At 35.3% G+C, this 5073-nt stretch overlaps 1 long non-coding RNA gene across 2 annotated transcripts; it reads left to right on the top strand.

Annotated features, from left to right (window-relative positions):
* Window positions 1-4300, top strand: LOC131241223 (uncharacterized). Of its 2 annotated transcripts, XR_009168981.1 has the most exons (5): window positions 1-250; window positions 1729-2206; window positions 2443-2843; window positions 3134-3198; window positions 3408-4300. It is a non-coding gene; the product is annotated as an uncharacterized LOC131241223 (long non-coding RNA). The 2 variants fall into 2 exon arrangements; XR_009168980.1 differs by having other exon boundaries at window positions 1729-2843.
* The last annotated feature ends 773 nt before the right edge of the window (window positions 4301-5073 follow it).

Below are 5073 nucleotides of genomic sequence, written 5' to 3' on the forward strand. Positions count from 1 at the left end.
CTCCCCCCTTCTCGTTCGATCTCCCTCTCCCGATCTCAACCCTCTCTCTCGATCTCCCCCTCACTCTCCCTACCTCTCTCTGTGTAATAGGCCCACCGAAAACGGGTCCAGAACAGATGACGAGAATGAGTTCTGGGAGAAAGTGAGTGTGGCGGAGGGGAGGAAAGAAGCTATGGTGGTGCTGTGGTGTTCTCAGTTGAAGGTTCTGTCTCACTCGTCTATAGGGTGCTTTGTGTCGCACTCCAACAAAGTGAGATATTCAGTCATTCAGTCATCTGAGTATACTTTCACAAGAAAAACATAAATGATTATGTTCCTTACCAATCTCCAATTTGTTAGTAAATTAACAGTTATTATTAATTTTTTTCTTTTCATTTTATACAAGTTGGGCCCCTTTTTTCAGATTTTTGGTGCATGGATCATATATAATATCAAAATTTAGGTCACTGAACAATGGCCTCACTTGTAAAAACTGAAAAATCCATTGTATATAATCTCCTGTATATCATGTATGCTAACTGTTTGATGAAATGTCTCAGCAAGGAATGTTTTGTGTGGATCGCATTTGAGTTCCATTTTTTTTCTCTACCCATGAGTTGGCCCACATGGTTGTATGGTTGGATGATTGCAAATTTTTTTGAAAGTTATGGAAAATTAGTAAGTGATATTTTCTGAAATTAGGTCCCTCTCTTGTTGAGCATTGCTGTTAGTCATTGTTTTTATTTTATTTTTTAATTACTTTATGTTTCTATGTACACCATCTGTTGTCATCTTGCGATATTTGGTTTGGAAAATTAGCTTGTGATTTATAGGAACTGGTTTTATCTTATGTTTGAAGAATCAGCTGGACACCATCTATTGTTGTCTTGTGATATCCCATATGTTGTTTGCAACAATCTACTTGTGATACATCGTTTGAAGTAGATTGCAATGTGTTGTGAAAGAATCCTGTAATATGTTGCAAAAATCAGACCATCTGCCGTTATCTGTATGCCATCTATTGAGTATGTTAGGAGGTCTTTTGGGTTTTTCTAGAGGATCTGATTGATTCTATGCACAGAATTCATCATTATTTACAAAAGGGAGCTAAAAACAAAGTTTTTCCATTCGAAAAAAGGTCTGTTTTCTGCCATCTATTTCTCTCATTAATCAGCTTACTATGACAGGTAGATTCCTAATACTACATAGATCTACTTTGAGCTATCAACTCCCCCATTTTGCATGGTCAAAATAAATGTAAGCTCATGATATATGATTTAATTGTGGACTTGTTCTGCGTATGAACTGAATGTTTCTTTTGCATGTGCTCCTTGGACTCGGATTACATAGTGTGGCACACAGCACCAATGTCAGTACTGTGCACTATTGGAAAAGCTGTGGGGCCCATCATGATGTATGTGTTTTATCCACGACAAGCAGATTCCTACTACCACATGGATCTACTCTGAGTGATTAGCTCTCCCATTTTGTGCAGTCAAAATAAATGTTAAGCTGCGATTTTGTGTGTGCCACTAATTAGATTGGCAAGAGTTCTACAAACGGCTCTACCCACCAGACATTACTCTCCATCACTAATAGATTCATGTGTGCCACTAATTAGATGACAGGGCATTTGAGTACAAGTAAAACTTAAAATTCATTCTGAAAGTTTTTTTCTCTTATATTTTTTTCCCTTCATTTCTCTGATATATGCTCTATGTTTCTGTCTGTTTTGTGTTATTTGAGAAGGAAAAACAGAAGCAGGAAGGACACTGAAGTGGCATATGCAGAAGGACAGAGAAGTTTACATTTTCTTCATTCTTCTTTTCACTTCTCTGATATTCCGTTGTATTAAAGATGTCTTGTACTAGAAAGATTTGATTCATAACTTAGAAAATCACAAAGCAACAATATTTTTGTGAATACAAATTCCTCATGTTTAAAGTAATCAAATACCTGATTGGTCAAAAGCTTCTCAATCACCATCTATCAGCATTGCCCGCAATTTTCATATTTTTATGCAATCAGGCGGTCTTTTTTTCTTTTTTCTTTTGTATGCTGCAGGTTGCATTGTTGGACAAGGGGCTATAATATTGACATTTTCAAACTTTATATATTGACAAGTTCAGTCTTTGCATAATCTATATAACACAATGAATTCACAATTAGCAAGGGCTGAGCAACTCTCTGATTACCTCTTAAAACAAATGGATGTGCTTAATATAGAGTCAATGCCTGTAAAGAAACAGAATGTAGCAAAAGAGTTGTTTGGTTCAATTGGCCTAGCCTATGATAGTGATGGCTTTTTTTTTTTTTGGTTTCTTTAATGAATTTCTAGTATGTGTTGTGGTATTTTTTCCTCCTTTATTTGATTATGTTGTTAGGATTTTGATGTTTTGCTTGATATGAGTTGCATTGAGTTGTGTTTTTTTTTTTTTTTTTTTTTTTTTGAGAAATTGGCAGGCATCATTGGAATGTGAAACGGGTTTATCTAGTGTCAATTGTAGACGAATCATTCTATCCTCTTCTTCTTCTTCTTCTTTTTTGGGTTAGTTTTGGTCTTCTATGATTACTTTGTCAACTCTATGAATGGTTCATTGCTTTCCGTATTCTATCGTTTCCACATGCTTCTCTCTTAGTAGTTAGTTACTTGGAGTTCCGCAACAATTTACTTTTTGTGGACAAGTATAGCAGTAGGGAGTACTATGTGAAAATGCTCCAGGCCATGGTCAGATAATTTCTTATGTTATTTGTATTCTTTACTTGTCACAGTTATGCATGACTTGCGACTTATTCGCACAGATTTGAAGCCGGAAAATATTCTTCTTGTTTCTATAGAATATGTGAAGGTGCCTGATTCTAAGGTGTACTTAAAACATGCATATTTAGGTGTACAATTTCATATGAGATTTTTATTGAAGTTCAACCTAGTAAATTTGTTTTCCATTTTTTTTTTGTTTCGTTGAAATATGTATCCTCTGACATGCATCATCATCTCATTTTTTTATTTTTTTTTTGTTTTGCTTTTGTTTTTGTTTTTGTTTTTTTTTGTTTTTTTTTTTTTTGGTGATTTGTTTATGTTATATAGGTATGTTATATGTATACAAACATGCTACAAGGATTTAATTGTGTTTATTTTATTTGTAATATGCAGAAGGCTTCCTTCTACAAATGTTCAGTCACCTGACATAAATGCACTGTAGTTCTAGAAATGAGAAGGTATTCCATTCATATGAGTTTTTAGACCATTTCCACCGTTTTGTCTAGAGAATTCCACACTTGGATGCGCAAACTACATTTTTCTATTGTTGTTCTTTTAACACATTTGTGACTGCCATTTTCAGAAAGCCTGCATTTGGTAGTTTTCTATGCTAAAGCTGGGCTAAAAGGCTTTCTTCGCATCATAATTTGTTGCAACTTGTTGACAGATGTGTGAAGTCATGCGGGATGTTGCAAACTATTTTCCAACAGCAATAATTAGTGGAAGATGACATGATAAGGTACTGGAGCAATTAGCTACTTTGCATGGAAAATGATCCAATTTTGGACCTGTTTATCTAAGTTATCGTGCATTGCATTTCCATACACTTGGCATGCATGTACTGTTCATCTGCTAGGCATTGTCACGGATGGCACATGGCCCAAATATACTAGTCAGTGCATCGTAGCTGCCGAGTGGACTTTTGGGATTACAAATGTTCTGAAGACGGGTATTGATGCTGCCAAGTTCCTTGCATATTATGATAAGTTTACCAAATTCATTCTGTAAACCAAAGCTTAAACACTCTGCAACTAAATGTTCAAACTCAGAGCTGTTGGATGGTTGTAATGAATTCTCTATATCTTGGATCCCCATTCGCATTGAGTTTGTGTTAGCATTATCATCTATTTTGAAGTCTTCGGGCTACTTTGACCCCATTCCATCTTGGTCACATTCTTGTTTTTTTTTTTGGCTGACGTATATATGGGGGCTAATCCCTTCGCACTCAATCTCTTATACAAACTCTGCTATTTGTAGTTGGCATATGGTGGTATCAATGGTTGTAGGACAAACTGTACAACTGCCCCATTGTTCGAGGCATTTGGAGGAGTGCCCTTTCAGTCAGGTCCATATGAGTCCATCCAAAAAAAAAAAAAAAACAGGGGCATGCATTGGGTACATCGCTGGTATCAGTCAAATACATCCAATACAACATGGAGGCTAGAATTTGAATTTTGTTTTTGTTTTTGCTTTTTTTTTTTTTTTCAAAATCTCTCCTTTTTTTATTTTATAATAGGTGGACTGTTGTGTATGTAAAACAAATGAATGGTCAATAGAATTGGACCAACAACCCATGGTGTGAACAAGTTCCCTTTCTTTTTTCTTTTTCTTTTATAAATAATGTTTGCACTATTCCCTTTAACTTTTAAGATTGGCTGGTTTTCAAATGGCTATAGATTGTTGTTTTACCCTGCTATCTAATCTAGTCTTTAAGTACTCTTTTGAATTTTTGAGCTATTGATCAAAATGTCAAAGTACTTTTGACTTAGGTTCTTTAGGTTTAGAGAAACCCAAGCTAGCTTGCTGTAAGAATTGACTGACTCAATTTGAATTGACTTGATCAAGTGAATTTGTTCATTACAAGTCAATCAAACTTAGACCCTTTTTATTTGCAGGAATATTCTTCCTATGTCTTAGAACTGCATATTGTCATGTCCAAGCCTTTATTATTGTATGACATCTCAATTCATGGGAGATGCATTGGCCTTCTCTATCCAATTATATAACTAGTAGGACTTGTTGACTTGAGTTATGGCACTTTCCCTTCATTAATAGTCACGTGTTTATCAAATCTGTTTTCCTTTGACTATGGCATGATCCAACTGATTCACATAAATTGGATGCGGTGGATTTGCATAATATTGTGATGCATGGTAGAACTTGATAGATTTTATTGGCATAGGTATTTAACCGAATGACAAGGAAAGTAAATGGCTGTGAACAGGACATTTCAGTGAATGAAATTTGCAACAGTTTCCAAAACTGAGTTCCAGATGATGAATTCAATCCTTTCATCATGAGTATACTTGATTTTCCATTCGTCCATGCCAACC

Source organism: Magnolia sinica, chromosome 3 (assembly GCF_029962835.1).
Source record: "Magnolia sinica isolate HGM2019 chromosome 3, MsV1, whole genome shotgun sequence".
In the NCBI taxonomy this organism is placed as follows: domain Eukaryota; kingdom Viridiplantae; phylum Streptophyta; class Magnoliopsida; order Magnoliales; family Magnoliaceae; genus Magnolia; species Magnolia sinica.